Genomic DNA, 19,723 nt, shown 5'->3' on the forward strand with positions numbered 1-19,723 from the left:
GCAGGAGAGGGAGGAGGTGGATGGGTTCGGACTGGCGACACGGAGAGGGGGAAGGGAATGAGTTAGGGTTGCAGGACGCTGGCCGGCTTAAATAGCCGGATTTTGACTTGGGCGATGAGCCGGAGCGGCGCCACGCGGCGTTCACACCGCAGCGACGAACGCGACGTCCGTCGGACCGTCGGGTTTCCGGGCATTTCCATGTGGAGCCCCTTCGTCAGGCCACGTGACGGGTGTGCCCAGGCGCCTCCATTTCTGTCTCATATTTGAGCTAGATATGGGAGGTGCCGATCACCTCGGACTTTTGATGGCCGTTTAAGAGGCTCGCCTGGATCAAAAAATCGTGACCGGACAATGACCGGGCGATCTGCCTGGATGTTTGAGACGGGTTTGAGAGGTCCGGTTATAGATGATCTTAATCCGTCACACACCGCATTATAAACAGCCAACATTTGATTCATCGCTCTGCCTTCCATACTGAAATCACGTATAGGAATTAACCAGCTTACGGTTGCAATGTCAGCCAAACCTTAGACAACAACTTCTGATGCACCACCATATACTCGGTTATGTACGCGTTTTAACAAAGCCATGCATCCATTCAGGTTTTAACAAAAACCATCCAGCGGGGCGTGCTACTAGAGAAGAGATCAAAGGACCCGTTTAGTTTGTGAGTAAATTTGCCTTAGTTTATGGCACCTAAGATTAAACAAGTTTGATCAATTTAGAAAGGTGTTTGGTTCAAGTTTCGCCTTAGACAAAATATTTTTTGCCACACCAGGACCTCACATCACACACTCAAAAAGTGTTGCAAGGGCAACCTACTATTGCTAGTTTTTCTTTCCTCTCTTGCAATGTACTCTGTCGGTGAGCCTGTGAATTCGCCTTCGCTCTGTCTGCCACTCCAGTGGCTGGTAGCAGGGAGGAGAATCCTGATACGTCGCTTTGGCTAGTAGATAGGTTATAGTTTCAGTCCTCGGAGGGGTGGCGCTCGTGTGGATGGCGGCACTTCATCTTCGGATCGGTCATCCGGTCTTCTATCCTCCTCAAGTTCATTCTTTGAAAAAGTAAGTGAGAACATGATAACATCTCTAATACTTTATGTGGATGATAAATTATTGACTGGGAATGATGTTACATTTCTTAACACAATTAAGGATTCACTGAAAAAATAGCTCTTCGATGAAAGACTTATACAAAATAACATACATATTGGCATAAAAATCTATAGAGATAGGTTAAGACGCCTAACAGGGCTGAGCCAAAGCACATACGTTGGCAGATCTGGGCGGCCTCTGGTTTGCTGGTGGCTAGCGTCGAGCTGGGTTTGTAGCTCAGTGATGCGCTTCTCGGCTATTGTAGACAAGTTTTGAACTGATAAGCTTACTGACGGGATGGAAGGAGGATTAGCTTACTGACATATCATCTACAATTTTTCCCAAAGGTTCTACAGCTTGACCTTAGATTTAGCCATAATCTTCTTTAGCTTCTCCACCTCTTTGGAGAGGCGGATATTCTTTCTGCTGCATTCTCGGCACAACAAGTACGAGAAAACGAAAAGGGAGAGAGATTCAAACTGGCGACCTACACCTTAATTTTAACTCGCTCTGACCAACCGGACAGACAACAGGTTGCAATAATGTTCTTTCTTTTTCTTTTTTATATACTTTCCCCTGCCAGGTTTATTCCTTTTTTCGTTGTGGATTTTTTCTGGACCGAATTTTTGTTTTGGTTTTTCCTCTCTTTTCTGTTTCTTTTCTTTCATATTTTTTCTTTTCCTTTTTTCAAAATGGACAAAGTTTTTCAAATTTGACGAACTTGTTTCAATTTTTTTATGCACTTTTTTCAAATTCAATGAACTTTTTTCAATTTTTTTGAAATTTTTATTCCAAATCCGATGATTTTTTTTAAATCTATGGGCTCTTTTTCAAAATCGGTGAACCTTTCCAAATTCAGTGAACTTTTTTCAAAATCGACAAACCCTTTTTATATGTGAACTTTTTTTTAACTGAGCAACATTGTTTTTGCATGTTCATGAACTTTTTTCGAAATATGTGAACTTTCAAGTTTTGTTCACTGTTTTTAAAGAAAATCACGTATGAGAGGCTATAATTCTTCTTACATTTTTAGCACCCATTTCAGTCACTTGCGGCGAGATGGTGCAGTGGTAAGCCAAACGCCAGCAAGAATGCTGTCGCGAGTTCAATTACGCGCGGCTGTTCTACCTTTGGTGGAGTTTTCGCACTATAACATCATTTCGTGCGTTGCACCTTGGTGGGCCGGCACACTTGGCGCTGCAGTGAGCGCCGGTTGGGGTCCGCAGAGCTGAATATGAGCTCCCATTTTTATCTGGTTTTCGGATCTTGTCTACTCGATGAATAATCACAGAAGAGCTCGACTGGTTTGTTTTTCTTAGAGAAAGAAAAAACACTCGGCTGGTCTGTCTCTACCGTTCGTCCATCTATGTAACCTGTCATTTCTATTCAGTGGATGGGGGCTCGCCGTGCCCGTTGGTCACCGACTGATCGAACTACAGAACTACTTGCACGGTCTAGTTGCAGAGGCCAGAGGTCATCTTTCTTTTCGAAGAAAAAAAAACTTGCACTACCTAGTTAATTTACTTTATTATTGTCCATATATCCATGATACATCAGCTGTATGGCGTTTCCTTGCAGTACATTGCACGCGCTGAGAAACCCAACGGTCCTGCTCAAGCTCGATATATCAAAGGCCTTTGATACGGTGAAGTGGCCGTTTCTCCTGGAAGTTATGACACGGCTTGGCTTTGGGTGGAGATGGAGGGACTGGATTTGTGGACTGCTTGCCACTTCGACGACAAAAATTGCAGTGAATGGGGTGCCAGACGAAACGATCTATAATGCGTGTGGGCTAAGGCAAGGTGACCCGATCTCCCCAATGCTATTCATCCTCTGTATGGAACCACTACAAGCCTTGTTCAGCAAAGCCACGGATCAGGGCATCTTCGCCCCCATGGCTACAAATGGAGTGCACCAGCGGCTGTCCATGTTTGCCGACGACGTCATGTTGTTTTTCAAGCCTTTGCCTCAAGAGATCAATGCTTGTAGAGAGATTCTGACCATGTTTGGGGCTGCCTCGGGCCTTGTGGTGAATCTGGCCAAGAGCGCTGCATTGCCCATCCGTTGCTCTCAGGAGGAGTTAGATACAGTGTGCACATCCTTGGCTTGCACAAGCTCATCTTTCCCTTGCAAGTATCTTGGCCTACCACTCTCAATCAGGAAGGCCACGCCTGCGCAGTTCCAGTACTTGGTGGAGAGCTTCGCTAACCGGCTGCCCAATTGGAAGGCCGCCTCCCTACCGAAAAGTGGAAGACTGATCCTCATTCTCTCGGTACTATGTGCGATCCCCATTCACGCTATGCTCGCCATGAATATACCCCCGAGGACGCTCACAGCCCTGGAAAAGATTTGCCGAGGTTTCCTCTGGTGTGGCAAGATGGAGGCGCGCGGTGGCAACTGCGCCGTGGCATGGAACTCGGTGTGCCGTCCTAGGTGGGCAGGAGGTCTCGGCATACCAAATTTGAGGTGGTTGAACACCGTCATGATGGCAAGATGGCCGTGGCTACAGCGCACCGATCACATGAGGCCTTGGACGGAATTCCAAATACCAATCCCTGCGGAGTCGAGAGCACTCTTCCGCGCGGCGGCAACGGCTAAGGTGGGGCATGGACATGACACACGATTCTGGGAGGACAAATGGATCGACGGCTACCGAGTCCAGGACTTCGCGCCCATGATCTACTCGAAGGTAGCCACACAAGTGAGATCTTCGCGAACGGTAGCAGCGGCACTTACTAATCATGCCTGGGCGGTGGACGACGGGCCTGAGCTTACGGCTGGCATGCTAGAGCAGTTTTTGGACCTATGGCATCGTGTGGAGGGCGTGGTCCTGTGTGAGAACGAGCCGGACAAGATATTATGGGCATGGGAGAAGGATGGCATGTTCTCGGCACGCTCGGCATACGCGGCCAAGTTCGCGGGTCTGGAGGTGGCACCAACGGCGGAATTCACGTGGAAATCTAGGGCGCCTTTACAGCGTCGGTTCTTTGCCTGGCTGGCCATGAAGAACAGGTGCTGGACCTCTGACCGCCTCGCCAAAAGGGGACTCCCTCACCACAGTTCGTGCCCATTCTGCGGCCAACAGGAGGAGACCATCACCCACATCACGATCGGCTGTGTCTTCGCTAGAGCAATTTGGAACAAGGTGTGCCTCGCCTTGGGACAACCAGACCGTGCCCCAACGGCGACAGAATCCCTCCCCGAGTGGTGCATAAGGCAGGGGGAAATCGGGCAGCAACGAAGGATATCTAGAACAATTTCTATCTTGGTTCTATGGGAGCTATGGATCCACCGGAACGCAGTGGTCTTTGACGGAGTGGTGCCATCCACACTCACGGTGCTAAAGAGCATTGAGCGGGAGGCCAAGGCATGGAAGCAGGCAGGCTTACTGCAAGGGGAAGTTGAAGTGTTCATGCTGGGCCTTGCAACGTGGGAGAGTAGCGAGTAGTTTTTATTCTGAGTAGTCGGGTGGTGTGGCCGAGGGCTACATGTAAATAACCTTGTACTGGCATTTTGTGGAGGGTTCTTACCCTTTCCTTCTATAATATATGATACGCACACTCGTGCGTATTCAAGAAAAAAAAAAGATGTATGGCGTTTATGCCTATCACTCCAGCGGCGACCGTCGTCCGGGTCCGGGTGGGGTAGTAAAATGACCGCAGCAGCAGTAGGGCATCGTGCCTTTGGTGATGCAACGGCCTCTGTATCGACTTCTCATGCAGAAATTCCTGCAGTCCTCTTCAGGGCAGTACCCCTTGATCGGCACGCATCCTTCATTCTCTGCACGCGCACAAAATCCCGATTCAATAATAGCTCAGGCCAGGAAATAGATCGCGGAGATGCAATTCAAAGACAAAGTATCCTGGTCATGACTGACAGATCAGAAGAAGAGGATCACCTGCGAGACATGACGATAGAACGGCCATGACCACGAGAGCGGCCAAGCACAGGGTGCTTGTCATCTTGGAGGCTGCCATGCAAAACCTAATTCTCCCTTGCTTGCTTCCTCTCGGTTTTTTCTTCTGGTTTTTTGTACCCTGGGCCTAGGGTGCTCGTTGTTGACTACGCTTATATAGAGTCACATACTTTGTCTTGGAGTAGCAGCGTTTCATGCATTTATTGTGGTAAGTTAATATTCAGTGGATATGCCATATCCTGGAGTATAGTATAGTAACGTTATCATGCATTTATTGTGGTAAGTTAATATTGAGTGGATTTGTCATATCTTGAGGTACTGACAATTGTGGATTGTGATATTGTATTAACACACGCTAAATGGCCTAAATCAATACTATATATTTTTCTTATATTATGGATTGCCGTTGCACCTACCTAGTAAGATAGTATTTGATGGGAAGCGTGTGTAACACATCCAACTATGATTCCTTCCATTTAACTCCCAAAATTTTATTTTTTGGAATATTTTAAAAGATTATTCCTATATTCACTTTTATTTCCAATTTCCCTATCATTTTTTTGCGGACAAATTTCCCTATCGTTGTTCACTATAATCAAAATTTTGCTCACTCTGTCTGACTCTTCTATTAATTTGATTTTGTTAGTGACATGATCCTTCTTTCCGCAATATTTCATGTTTTCATTTTCATGATCACTACATACTCAGTCAAACATCTTTAGAAAATACATCATTATTATTTGACCAACCATCAGGAGAAGAAAAGAAGGGGCATTATTTGTAGAGCGAAATACACATAAAGTCGGTTGCTTGTGATACATGTCTTTTGTAAGTGCATCTAGTGCCCCTTAGTAGTTTTGAAGTAATGTAGACAAATGAGTTAAGGAACTAATGTGTTTGTGAGTGTACACGGGAGTTATAGTCCCTCAAGATTTGGTTTAACGACGAAAGACGATTGCTAAAAATGTACTCCCTCCGTCACAGTTTAGAAGGCACAGTTAAATTTGCGTGCGTTTCCACAATAGACAAGGTTTAAGGCGCTTTGTATTTATTTCTAATAGCTAATTAGTACTCCGATATACTATTTCTATATGCATGCGTAGTGTGAATGCTATTTTTTAGCCCATCTCACAACCAATAGATAACCACCTAGGTTCCAGAGAATTTCCAAGCGCGCCTTCTAAACTGTGACGGAGGGAGTATTTCTTCGAGTGAAGGTGCGGCCTTTCAAGAAATTGATGTGAAGAATTGGAGGCTTGAAGACTTTTATTTTCATAGTTTCTTTCTTCTTATTTGTGTCATAGGAAACACCGTACTATTAAAGGGGATCTAGGTGATACATAAATCATATTTCCGAAGTGATGCTCAAAACCTATATACAAAGTATATTTCTTTGAGTGAAGACTTTCAAAATCTCCAACAGAGGTGATGAAGTCATTAGCGACAGAGACGTAGTTGTTCTGATCGCTGACGAATTTGTTCTGATTGAGGAATTAGTATTTCGCCAGTGTAATCTGCCTACCATGAGGAAATTGAGTGCCTCGGCGAATTTGAGAGTCTAAATTCCTACCGTTACTAGGCAGAGTGCCAGCTTCCGAGTAGATCCTTATCCTGACAACAATCATGTTCGAAGAGGCATTTATGATAATTCTTCCAGACGGTTAGGCGTTATGGCCTGAGCACCCAAGAGCAATTGTGGCGTGCCGATGAACAAGTCTGTGAAGGTTTTGAAGGTCTACCTTGAAGACTTACTACGAGTGATTGGGCGAGGTTTGCTGTGACCTTAGCTCAAGAGGAATATGGTGAAGAATAAGTGTCTTCAGAGTTGTGTCATCACCGAGCCATCCTGGTTTCAAATTCCTCAACCCATTACTTTCAGTTATTCCACTGCTGAAGGATCTGTGATCTGCTTTCTGAAGAATTTGAACTGAAGACTTTCATCATGTTGTTTTTCATTTCTTCAATTCATCTTCTATATGCTTGAATGCTTGTGTGATTGCATTTTATTCACTTGCATCTATCCTATCTTGTATGCATGCTTTACGATTCTGTGATGAATTAGTCTCACTTTCGTTTCTATTTCTTCACTCTGATCTTCGTTAAATTCATCAGAGTTTGACGAATTTTTAAAAATCTCCCATTCACCCCCCCCCCCACTCTGGAGTAAACCTGCGCTTTCATGTTTTCTTTCTGAAGAAAGAAAGGCACCCAAGTGTTTAGGGTTTTCCTGTCTCCTTCCGGTGCTCCCAAGCGTTTAGGACATGTGATTTTATGGCATTTTATTTTGCACTGGATGTGCTAGCTACTAATTTAGGGACTAATACATTAAAACAGAAAGATTTAGATCCTATCGAGTCTGGGTCGCTATGCATTCTGCTGGAAATAAAGATTCCTTATGGAAGGCTATACATAGACTTCCCACGACTTCTAATATTTTCCTTGTTGATTGTCGTTTTCTTATACAGTTACTGAGGCCTAGGATGCTTGTAAAAGCCGAAATGTGAGTTTGTCTTCCGTGTGGGTCCTAACATAGAGTGATTTTGTCACATCCCTAGTTCTGGTATGACCTAGACCAGCTAGTCTTTGTGCATCATGTTTAAATTCCATTTAAAATTGAAATGGGGATTTGTGAAACCCACAGAATCATTCTGGAAATGACCCAAATAAAAAATTGCTCTAAAAGGGTCCAAGAAAATGCTCATGTTGCTCTCTGAAAATCTTGGACAGAGATAAAATTCAAACCAACATTTTCAGGAGCTCATAAGTATTTATTTTGGACTTTTAGAATTAATTCAATAATTATTTGCATTGGATTTATATTTGATATTTTTCAAATATGATCCAATAACTCTGAAAGTTTGCAAGTGGCCTTGAATACTTTTAAACAGGCCACATAGTAATTTTTAGAAGTTTATGAAATGATTTGGTATAAAAATCAAATCAAAACAAATTAAACAAATAGAAAAGAGAAATAAGAGAGAAGGAGAGAAGTACCTGGGCCTTACCTGGCAGCCCATCTGGCCGGTCCAGCCCACCAGGGGCAGGGAGGTCTTCTTCCTCCCGCCAGTCGGATGCACACCGCGTGCCCGACGCGCGCACGGCCACCGCACGCCACCTCATGCCTCCCTGCTTGCTCCCGTGACCCCTGGAGACGCCACGCAGACCCCCTCGACTCTCTCTCACTCTCCCTCGCTCTCACCCTCTTTCCTGGATCCCTCTCCCTCGCATCGGAGCAAGCTCGTCGCCGCCGATCGCTGCTGCCGCGGCCACCGTCTCCGCCTCGCCCCTCTGACGTGTCTACGAGCTCTGCGACGTCGTCCTCGTCTTCTCCACCGAGCCAGGCAAGCCGGGACGCACCGTAGCGTCCTCATCGCGCTCGCCTTCGACCTCGGGCGCCGCCGATCACCGTCGCCGATTCGTCGTCCACAGCCCGCCCCCAAGCTCGCTAGCTGCACCAACAGAACCGCTGTGAGCTACTGGTCATTTCCCCCATCCTTCCCTGCTCGATTTCTTCCTCTAGCCTCATCGCCCGTGAAACCGAGGCCGCCGTCCGCCATGGCCGGCGAGCCCGCGCTCCAGAGCCTCTCCTGCTCGCTCCAGGGGCACTGACACGCTCCTGGCGCCTCCAGGAGGCCGCCTAGCCACTCCGTTTGCTCGCTCAAGCGCTGCAGCCGCAACCCCGCACTCACTCCGGTGCCGCCACGAGCTCACTTCCGGCGAGCTCCATCCACCCCACGGCCTCCCACCTGCTTCGTTAGATGCGCGCGAGCGCCAGCCACCCTCGGCACCCATCCGCGCGTCGAATGGACGCCGGAGCAGCGTTTCCGGCGAGTGTCCGCCGCGGTTTTGGTCGCCGCCGGCCAAACTCCAGCGGGCTGACATGGCACTTGCTTAATTAGCACTAATCACATATTAGTTTAACCCCAAGGGTCAATGACAGACGGGCCCCACCGGTTTAGTTAACCAGCTAACGTAATTAGTTAGAATTAATCTAATTCGACTGGACCCACACGTCAGCCTCTGTAGTTGACACCGTGTCACTCACCAGTGGGTCCCACTGGTCAGGTTTGACCTGGACAGTGCCCGTTGACCTGCTGACATCATGCTACTGTCATGCTGACGCAGTATATCATTTTCTAGTTTAAAAATAAATCAAGAAATTCCAGAAAATGCTATAAACTTCAAAAATTCATAGAAATTCAACCGTAGCTCAGATTGAAATAATTTATATATGAAAAATTATCAGAAAAATTCAATCTATCCATCTATACCATTTTCATGCATGACAAACCAACTTATACATGCTGTATATGAGGAAACACATGAATGGCATTTATAAAGGCATATTTTGGAGTTGCATTTGGAACTTTGGTTCCAATGGACTTCTTGCAAATGAATGTTGGACGCATTAACTCAAACAAACATCACATACTCATGCCATGATCATGCATCATATTGTTGCATATGCTTGTGTTTGATTGCCGACACTGTTCCTTCTCGATAGGTCCTGCTCCAGAGACCGATCCAGAGTACCTGTCAGAGGAGCAGTGCCCCCATGTTGATCTACCAGGCAAGCAAACCCTCTTGTTCATTTCGATACAATCCTACCCTCTCGCTCCTGCTATCATTTATTGCATTAGGACAACAACGATTCAACTGCTACTTTGTGATGCGGTAGTTGAACCCATTCCTCTGCATGACCTGTCATTGCCATAGTAAATAGTTAAAACCCACTAGCATGTGTAGCAGTTGATTGAGCCATTTTGTGTTCCTACCATGCCATGCCTGCTATTGCTTACAGTTGTGTCAGGTCTGATTCATCGGGAATGAATTGGAGTGGTACGATATGTTCTGGTGCTGAGAGTTAAGCGTGTGAACACGATTTGGTAAAGGTAGCGATGAGAGGCCATGTAGGAGTACATGGTGGCAGGGGCGAAATCAGGCCTGGGGCAACTGGGGCTATAGCCCCAGGCATGGCCCAGCTAGTACACATGCATTTGTTTGTATTTTTTTCAAAATTTGGTGTTATAGAGGCCCAGCCCCAGGCCTGCTAATCCAACCCCAAGCAAGAGCGCATGGACGTGCATTTGCTTAGCCCATTCTATCCATCTACCAATTGCTAAATGAAATAGAATAGCCCAACGATACGTCCAGCTCGCCTAATCGACGAAAATCTCATCTGATTGGAAACGAATACTGAATTACAGATGTGTCGCATCCCCTCGTCAAGGCGGCTCGGTGCTCATCGCAGAGCAGCCCCTGCTGCGCGCCTGAGCCCTAACAATCTGATTGGCTACCTCATGTTCTGTAATTCTCAGCTGCCCACTACCAAACCCAGGTAATCATCCAACAATTTATCTATTCTAGTATATATATATATCTATTTTAGTAAATCTGTTCCTAGTAAATCTGTTCCAATAAACGCTCCCTCGGTTTCATAAGTTTTGTTGTGGTTTTAGTTAAAAGAACCGAGGGTGTAAGTGCATCTAGTGCCACCCCTAGTTGGTTTTGGAGTATTGACGACAAACCTAGTTGAGGGACTAATGTGTTTGTGAGAATTGCAGGATAACACAGGTAGAGTCCCTCATTGATTCGGTTTTCCTACCAGAGATGACCCCTAAAAATGTATGAAGACATTGAAGTCAAAGGTGGTATGTGAAGACATTCACATTGAAGACTATGACAAGAGAAGACATCGCATGAAGACTATGGAGTGCGAAGACTTAGACCTTTCGTAGTTCTTTTTCTTCTTTGTTGAGTCATAGGAACCACCGTACTGTTAAGTGGGGTCCAAGAGAACCAGTCAGAATGACTGAAGTGATGCTTAACCAAAATCCTATGTCTTCGAGTTAAGACTATGAGAGCGAATCTTGTTCAGAGTTGAACAAGTCAGCTTTGCTTGTAGCCCAAGTAAAGTTGCCATGTGTGTTTGAAATCTGACCGTTGGAACACGTGTCAGTTCCTTAGTGACCCAGGGTCATTTCGGACAAATCAGGTCGGGTTGCCTAGTGGCTATAAATAGCCCACCCCCTACAACCATAAACGGTTGGCTGCTCAGAGTTAAAGTACGGCTTTTGTCGTTTGAGAGCAACCCACCTCGAAGCCTTTGAGAGAGAATTCCTTGAGAGGATAAAGCCCTAACCATCCAGAGCCAAAGAGTGTTAGGCATCACTTAAGTCTTCTTGTCTGTGTGATCTGAAGACTTATTACACTTGAGGATTGTGAATCCTCCAGCCGGTTAGGCGTCGCGTTCTGAGCATCCAAGAGTCATTGTGGATCGCCGGTGAATGAAGTCTGTGAAGGTTTGGAAGTCTACCTTGAAGACTTACCAGAGTGATTGGGCGAGGACTGGGTGTCCTTAGCTCAAGGGGAATAAGGTGAAGACGAGGTCTTCTGAGTTGAATCTCAGCCTCCCTAACCAGACGTACAGTTGTCACAGCAACTGGAACTGGTCCAACAAATCATTGTCTTCAACGAGTCACTGGTTTCATCCTTCTCTTCCCTTTACTTACTGTTGGTTCTTGTGAAGTCATTGTACGATAGCATTACCATTCGACTTCACTAAGTGATTAGGTGTACTGATTGGCTTCTCAATATCTTCCTACCTGATCCTTACTGCCTAGCTGCTATTAGTCATTGTGCTTTCACTTCATTGAATACGTGACTATGGTTTGCCGAGTGTAGTCTACCTTTCGCTGCATGGTAATAGGTTTATTTCTATCGTTTGTCTTCGAAACTTACATGTTTTGAAGACTTCCATAAAAATCGCCTATTCACCCCCCTCTAGTCGATCACTAGCACTTTCAATTGGTATCAGAGCAAGGTACTCCCTTGTTCTGTGTGATTCGATTTAACCACCTGGAGTTTTAGCTATGTCGACTGCAGGGATAATTAAAGTCTCTGTTGCGTGCCCCGTCTTCGATAGAACTGAATATCCCTACTGGAAGAATAAGATGCGCATGCATCTTGAAGCCATTGATGTCGACCTATGGTATGTTGTCAAGAACGGTGTTCCCAAGGCTGGAGAAGGTGTCACTGCCGCTGATGTCAAGAAGTTCATTCAACTGGACTCTACTGCCAAGAATATCATCTGTGGTCATCTGACCAAAGGACAGTATGGCCGCGTGAGTGCTTTGGAAACATCTAAGCTAGTCTGGGACTGGCTATCCAAGGTCAACGAAGGCGTCTCAACCCAGAGAGATCAGAGAATCAGTGTCCTTCCTCTTCAACCACTTCAAGAGAAATGACAATGAGAATGTCCAGCTCACGTTTGATCGACTCACTGACATCACAAACGAGCTTCAAGCCCTCGGCGCTACGAGATCACCAAGCATGAAGTCGTCAAGACACTCCTGAGATCACTTGACAGTTCGTTTGACACCCTAGCCCTGATGATTCAAGAACGTCCTGATTTCAAGACACTCGATCCGTCTGACATACTTGAGAGGCTCAACACACACGAATTTCAGCTTTCTGAGAAAAGAGACATCTACGGTCCCAACTATGGGCGAACTCGTGCCTTGAAGGCAAAGGCTGTCTCCTCATCTGAAGAAGAATCTGACAGCAGTTCTGATGATCCTGAAGACATTGGAAGGGAGCTTGCTATGCTTGTGAAGAAGTTCCAAAAATTCACCAAGAAGAAAGGCCTCAGAAAGTCTTCACGATCAAGCTCAAGGAATGATGAAGCTTCTGCTCATGACTACAAGAAGAGAACATGTCACAAGTGCAAGAAACCTGGCCACTACATCTCTGAGTGTCCACAGTGGGACAATGAGAACAAGAAGAAGAAGAAGAAGAGCAAGGAGTATGACTCTGACGACAAGAAGAAGAAGAAATACTCAAAATCTTCTTCCAAGTCTTCCTCCAAGTCTTCATCACACAAGAAGAGCTCATCTGGCAAGGCACGTGCGTTTGTTGGCAAGGAAATGGACTCTGAGGAGGAGTCCGCTTCTGAGGAGGCGGAGGTGGAGTCTGAGGAGGAGTCCGATTCTGGCGTTGCAAGTCTGGCTACAGCATACGTTGCCAAGTCCATCTTCAACACTGAAGACAATGACTTCATCACCGACACCGATGCAAATGACAAGGACTACTCCGCTCCTTCCTACTGCTTCATGGCACGCGGTGCCAAGGTAAACACACGCACTACTCACTATCAAACATCTAGTGACGATGACTCTGATTGTGGTTCCAAACCCAGCTACAAAACACTTGCTAAAATTGCAACTGAACAACAGAAAGCTATGGAACACATTCAAAAACTGTTAGACAAAAGCGATGATCTGTTAGACGCTGAAATGACTCGATCTCAGTCCTTAATTGAAGACATAAAAAATCTTCACGTTAAGTATGAGGAACTTGAAAGTCGTCATGAAACGCTCTCAACAACTCATGAAAGGCTTTCCTATGATTATCTTCAAAGGAAGCAAGATCTTGAGAAATTGAGAGCGGCTCATGAAGATCTTCAAAAGGAAAACGAGTCACTTCGCGCCGAACAGATCAGTTCAGCTCAGGAAGGATTTGAACCACCATGTCTTAAATGCATTGAGCGTGATAACGCTACTTCTGTTGCTGAATGTTCTACTGCTGCTACTGTTGCAATATCTTCAACTGTTGATGTGGTAACTAACCCCTCTGCTGAGGATACCACTGCTATTGCTGATGAGAATGCTAGGTTGAAGACACTGCTTGAAACAGGGATGTACAAAAGTCTCAAAGGGCATCAGACACTATGTGATGTCCTCAAAAGGCAGATCCTGAACCGAAACCCTAGGAAAGAGGGTGTTGGGTTCGAAAGGAAAATGAATGCTGATGGCTCTTACTGGAAACCTGAGCAGTACCCCAAAACCACATGGGTTGCTGCAAAGGAACCTTCAGCAGATCCATCCACCCTATCTGGCTTCACTTGTGCTAACCCCATTGTTATTGATGAATCCTTTGATGCAAACTATAAACTGTTTAAGAATCAGAATGGTGAAGTGTTTGCCAGGTATATTGGTACTAACTGCAGGAATGGACCGCCTATGAAGAAGATCTGGGTGCCGAAAAGGTGTTTGGAGAATCTCCCTGTGAATGTCATCATGACACCACAAGTGAAGAAGACAAACCCCAGACCACAGGCTTCATACGGTCCAAAGGCTTCATACAGACAGAGGACTCACCTGAGTCACACTAACGCAAATGTTTTGCAGGGAAGCCATACTCAGGCCTATGAATATGAGCGCGGTCCATCAAACCGCCATGTTCATAAGACCAAGAACTATTCTGCTTATTCTTATGAGTACTATTGTCCACCTGCAAGACTTTTTGCTAGGGCTCCAAAGCCAAAGTTCTCAGATGCTGCACTTAGACTTATTGCTTCGAAGCCACCCCTGAAGATGTGGGTGGCTAAGAAAGCTTAACTCTCTTTTGCAGGGAAAGGTCTCCAGCCGAAAACCAAAATCGTCTGACACTATTGCTGGGGACCTTAAACATCTTGTAGGGCGCAAGATCAAATGCCCAAATGGTCTTATTATGTACTTTGTTCCTGAATCGCTTGCAACTTGCCCTATCAGTCCTAATCTCGATCTAAGCTTTAATAATCCACTGGTTCGTCAAATGTTTTTGCTTCACAATTCTCTTCGTGAAGCCTATCCCCCTAACTGCACTGTAGGGTACGACACCAGCTGCTTCAGAATGGATTATTGATAGTGGGTGTACAAATCACATGACTGGCAAGCGAAGCCTTCTCATGGACTCAACTTTACGTCCATCTGACAAAAGTCACATCACATTTGCTGACACTGGTAAAAGCAAGGTATTGGGTCTAGGTAGAGTTGCAATCTCAAGGGATCAACACATGGATAAAGTCATGCTTGTTGAATCCCTTGGTTTCAACTTAATGTCTGTCTCAATGCTTTGCGATTTAAACATGATTGTGATGTTTGGAAAATATCGTTGCCTTGTACTAATGGAATCTGACAAGTCTCTAGTGTTTGAAGGGTATCGGAAAGATGATTTGTACGTGGTAGATTTCTCAGCAGGACCACAACTTGCAGTATGTCTTCTAGCAAAAGCTTCTGAATGCTGGCTCTGGCATCGAAGGCTAGGGCATGCTGGCATGAGGAACCTCCACACCCTTGCAAGGAAGAAGCATGTCATAGGCATCGAGGGCGTCAAGTTCAAGAAGGATCACTTATGCGGTGCCTGTGAAGCAGGAAAGATGACGAGGGCCAAGCATCCCTCGAAGACAATCATGACAACGACTCAACCCTTCGAACTGCTACACATGGATCTCTTCGGTCCCACTCATTACTCAACTCTTACTACTACTGCTTGTCTCTATGGCTTTGTCATTGTTGATGATTATTCAAGATATACTTGGGTGCATATAATCCTTTACAAGACTGAAGTGCAGGATGTCTTCAGACGCTTCGCCAATCGAGCAATGAACAACTATGGCGCCAAGATAAAGCACATCAGAAGTGACAATGGCACTGAATTCAAGAACACTGGCCTAGATACATATCTTGATACTTTGGGCATCACACATGAATTCTCAGCTCCGTACATGCCACAGCAGAATGGCATCGTCGAACGCAAGAACAGAACACTTATTGAGATGGCTCAGACGATGCTTGATGAATACAAGACTCCAAGAAAATTCTAGCCTGAAGCCATTGACACTGCATGCCATATCATCAACCGTGTTTATCTTCACAAGCTTCTGAACAAGACATCCTATGAGCTCCTTACTGGCAAGAAGCCAAATGTCAGTTACTTCAGAGTATTTGGCGCCAGGTGCTGGATCAAGGATCCATATCACACTTCAAAATTTGCACCAAAAGCACATGAGGGTTTTCTGCTTGGATATGGAAAGGATTCGCACTCCTACAGAGTCTTCAATCTCTTTCATTATAAAGTGGTTGAAACAGTGGATGTGCGGTTCGATGAGACTAACGGCTCACAAAGAGAGCACCTGCCAAATGTGCTAGATGAAGTTCCATCCAGTGAATCAATCAAACTTATGGGAACTGGAGAAATCATACCTTCTGAAGCTCAACCTGAAGAGGAACTTATCATCTCCGCACCTGATCAACCTGAAGACAATGCTCAGCCTGAAGACAATCCCTCTAACAATGACAATGATCAGCAAGAGCAAAATCTTTGTCATGTACATCCCCGTGTTGCAAATGAAGTACAAATTGAGAGAATAATTGACAGCATCAATGCACCAGGTCCACTCACTCGTTCAAGGGCAACACAGCTAGCAAATTTCTGTGGGCACTTCGCATTCATCTCAATAACTGAACCAAAGAAAGTTGAAGAAGCCTTCATGAAACCTGAATGGATTCAAGCTATGCAAGAAGAGCTTCAACAGTTTGAGCTAAATAATGTATGGGAACTGGTTAAGCGTCCTGATCCTCGGAAGCACAATATAATAGGCACCAAATGGATATATCGCAAAAAGCAAGATGAGCATGGTCAAGTTGTCAGAAACAAAGCTCGTCTCATTGCTCAAGGATACACTCAAGTTGAGGGGATTGACTTTGATGAAACATTTGCTCTTGTGGCTAGACTTGAAGCCATACGCATACTGTTGGCCTATGCAAATCATCATAACATACTTCTATATCAAATGGATGTGAAGAGCGCTTTTCTTAATGGCAAGATTGAAGAAGAAGTGTATGTTGCACAACCGCCTGGCTTTGAAGATCCAAAACATCCTGACATGGTGTACAAGCTCAACGAGGCACTGTATGGCCTCAAACAAGCCCCTCGGGCTTGGTATGACACACTCAAAGACTTCCTGAAGAGCAAGGGCTTCAAATCTGGTTCCCTCGACCCCACTCTCTTCACGAAGACATATGATGGTGAACTGTTTGTGTGCCAAATATATGTGGATGACATTATCTTCGGCTGCACCAATCAGAAATACAGTGAAGAGTTTGGATATATGATGCAAGAGCAATATCAGATGTCCATGATGGGTGAGCTGAAGTTCTTCCTTGGTCTTCAAATACGTCAGCAACGCAACGACATCTTTATATCTCAGAGAAGTATCTCAAAGATTGCCTGAAGAAGTTTGGTATGCAAGACTGCAAAGGCTTCATGACGCCAATGCCAGCCAAACATCATCTGGGTCCCGACGACAATGGTAAAGAGTTCGATCAAAAGGTATACCGCTCCATGATTGGTTCTTTACTTTATCTATGTGCATCTAGGCCAGATATTATGCTTAGTGTTTGCATGTGTGCTCGATTCCAAGCGGCACCAAAGGAATCGCATCACTTAGTTGTGAAGTGAATTCTTCGATATTTGGCTTACACCCCAACTCTAGGATTATGGTATCCAAATGGCTCAGAGTTTGATCTGGTTGGATTCTCGGATGCTGATTATGCTGGTGACAAGGTGGATTGCAAGTCTACATCAGGCACATGTCATTTTCTGGGACGATCACTTGTATGTTGGTCTTCAAAGAAGCAGAACTGTGTATCTCTCTCCACTGCTGAATCTGAATACATTGCTGCTGGATTTTGCTACGCTCAGCTTCTGTGGATGAAGCAAACACTCAAAGACTATGGCATTCATCTGAAGCAAGTGCCACTCTACTGCGACAACGAAAGCGCCATCAAGATTGCCAACAACCCAGTTCAGCACTCGAAGACAAAGCACATTGAAATTCGTCATCACTTTCTCAGAGATCATGTTGTGAAGGAAGATATTGATATCATACACGTCAACACTGAAGAGCAATTGGCAGATATCTTCACCAAGCCCTTGAATGAGAAGAGATTTTGCAAGTTATGGTGTGAGCTAAATATCTTGGAATCCTCAAATATCCTGTGATCAGGCACACATCCTAACACTTATGCATATTAATGACTTAGATGTGCAACACACGAAGTAAAGTATATCTTCAATCAATGAAGATTTACATTCTAAGTGTGAATACATTAATGTGGAATCTGACTTCGGAGCGCCACGATAATTGTGCGCCGTGTCTGGGTCTAATACTTCCTATACAGTGGGTAACGCCACCACCAAATTCTTCTGTTTGAAGTGTTTTACCCATGGCGTTACATTTGCTATGTATTCACATTTTTTTGTCTTCATTCTCAACTTGTCCTCATGATTATCTTCACTATGTTGGTTTGATTGTCTTTTTCACATATATATATATATATATATATATATATATATATATATATATATATATATATATATATACTAGTGTTCTGTCCTCTACAGCATCCACTTATAGGTATGTCTTCTTGTTGAATCTTTTGAACTAAGTGAATGTGATCGGACCCTAACCTCTCTATGCTTTCTATCTCAAACTCTATCTCTCCAAATCATATGCATTCTCTTGAAACTGTCGAATGTCTTCTCTGCGTCCTTGTCAGCAGAGGATATAGAGACAAACATTAAGTTCGTTTTCAATGCTAATTCCTTCACATGAAACCCGGAGAAGTAGGAACGACCACCCGACAATCCAGGCATGCGTGGGAACGTGGAACAACCTCCGATATGTTGCATGATGGCCACGTGTCCTTCAGATGTGAAGCGCCAGGGGCACCTGTGTAATAACACTGTGTCGTCCCTGTCCCTATAAATACACGCCTCACCACAGTCATTATCCTTTCTTCCACTCTCGCTCAAACCCTAGCGCCACTGCTAGCCCTCGACGATGCTGGCGACGAAGCGCTTAGCTGCCGCGACCTCTCCAACGCTGTCTTCACGCCGGCCGCGGACATCGTCTTCTCCGCCGCCGCCATAGGTGTCCTCCGTCGCCAAGTTAGGGCACGGACGATCGAACTGCTCGGCCTCCTCTACCACTCCGTCTAGCAGTTCTTCATGTGGTAAATAAAACTTCCTTTTTACGGCCCCTTTGATCCTATAGATTCGTCACTTTCTACCACAAGCAGTTTTTGTTCACACAAGTTGGATCTATTTCATACTGCATCTCATAATATGTCTAGTATGTTCACTTATGCTTCACAAAGTAGTTAGGTTCCTCACTTGTACTGATCCGTGGATTCGTACAAATCTGGAACCAACTCCTTATCTATGAGTGAATGTCTTCGCACGATGAGGTCAATGTCTTCTAAACTGATTTATCTTCAAAATCTTCTGAGAATGCATATGACCTCTTCCCCTTCCCTCACACCTTAGTGCTGTCACAGGTACATGTCCGTGGGAGAATCCCTTGGTTCTCATAGTCTGCATTCATTTGCAAAATTCTTACAGCATCATATAAATTCTCCCGAAGCCAATTCCTGTTTGTCCAGCAAGCGAAAGCCTTTTAAGCCTTTGAATGTATTGAAGCCATTCAGTTTAAAGTTCATGGCTGCAGAGAAATCAGCAAGGAAGGGTGGCAGAAAGCGTCGAGGTGAAACATCAAGAGATCTGCCCGATGACCTCTCAGAGCTGTACAAGACAGATCCAGAAGAGGATTACAATCAGCGCAAGACACGAATCCAATGGATTCGACGATATTGGGCAGAACAGTGGTTCAAGTACAGGTTTGTGACCAAGGAATATGCTGAGAAGAATGCCATCAAGTGACCATGGGGAGACATCCTATACAGAACTCTTCAACCCAGGTCCAAAGATGAAGCCATTGAACAAGGCTTCTATCCCTGCATGGTCCATGGACCACAGCCTGCGGATGTTGACCCATCGTCATTGCTATGGTGTCGTGACGACAATCTGTTCAAGCGCAACTTCCAGTTTG

The 19,723-nt window shown here is 45.2% G+C and overlaps 1 long non-coding RNA gene across 1 annotated transcript; it reads right to left on the bottom strand.

Moving 5' to 3' along the window:
* Window positions 1-4,529: 4,529 nt before the first annotated feature.
* LOC123107301 (uncharacterized) lies at window positions 4,530-5,135 on the bottom strand. The gene is made up of 2 exons (XR_006451639.1): window positions 4,993-5,135; window positions 4,530-4,874 (listed from the first exon to the last, which is right to left on the bottom strand). It is a non-coding gene; the product is annotated as an uncharacterized lncRNA (long non-coding RNA).
* Between the last annotated feature and the right edge of the window lie 14,588 nt (window positions 5,136-19,723).

This window comes from Triticum aestivum, chromosome 5A (genome assembly GCF_018294505.1).
Source record: "Triticum aestivum cultivar Chinese Spring chromosome 5A, IWGSC CS RefSeq v2.1, whole genome shotgun sequence".
NCBI lineage: Eukaryota > Viridiplantae > Streptophyta > Magnoliopsida > Poales > Poaceae > Triticum > Triticum aestivum.